The following is a 1,037-nucleotide window of genomic DNA, read 5'->3' as shown; positions in this document are numbered from 1 at the left end:
AAACCCGCGGAGCGCAGAGCCCGCGCCCCGGGAGCAGCGTCCCTGCCCCTCCGGGCCGCCGCCGCCCCGCAGCCCTCACCGCGGCCACACGCCGCTGGGCCGCTCCGCTGGCACCGTGCAGCCGCCGGGTGGAAAGCGACTTTTGGATATTTTTCCTAAAATTCCTTTCTTCCCCGTTCGTGGCACTGCACTGAATTTGCCCTCCGGGGAAAAAATGCGGCAACGAGGTCGGGTGTGAACTGCAGCGCTACCCACCCCCGTTTTCGTTTTCCTTGAATCGTGGCTCTCCCGGATTTCCTCCGCTGCTGCCCAGTTTTTCTCGTTTGTGACTGTATCGAGACCGGGGACGGTGTTATCGATACGACCTATTATATACGGCGACCTTTTTTTTTTTTTTGGAGGGGGTTGGTTATAGAGACTTATTTTTAAAGATGTCGTAGTGTGAGTTCCTATTCGCTTTCCGCCGGGAACCGACACAGAGGCAATAAAATCTCTCTTCGCTGGCTGCTACCGCGGCTCCTGCCTCCATCCCGGCTCGCTGCGGCTGGGTTTCGGAGCCACCGGCTACGAACTATGACCGAGGTAGGCACGGGATTTCTGCAGGGCAGAGCTTCGTCCTTTACAGCCGCGTTTTGAGGCGATGTGTGCTGGTGTCATTGCAGGGCGCTCGTTTTCGTGCCAAAGAACCAAGTCCGAAAAACTATTCCGAACACGAAATCCGTATTTTAACTCAGAAACACTGTTGCCTGAACCACGGTACGTCTATTACTATTCGTACTCGGAGGTAACTTTATTAAAAACTACCAAAAAAGACCAAAAAGTGCCTTCGTGCGTGATTTTGAGGCTACTTATAATAAGGTGCGGGGGGGAAAGTCAACCAAAAACGGATATTACTTAAACCTTGGCACTTCCTTTTCCCTTGCCATTCAGAGCCCTTAATTAAATTAAGCCCGGTGCCTCGGCAGTACGCCCCTCTCTACCTGCCTGCCCGCCCGCTGCCGGCTCGGCCGGCGCTCCCCTTCCTCCCGCGGCGGGGC

Source organism: Aptenodytes forsteri, unplaced genomic scaffold (genome assembly GCF_000699145.1).
Source record: "Aptenodytes forsteri isolate BGI_AS27 unplaced genomic scaffold, ASM69914v1 Scaffold208, whole genome shotgun sequence".
Classification (NCBI taxonomy): Eukaryota; Metazoa; Chordata; class Aves; order Sphenisciformes; family Spheniscidae; genus Aptenodytes; species Aptenodytes forsteri.
This window is presented reverse-complemented; position numbering follows the sequence as displayed.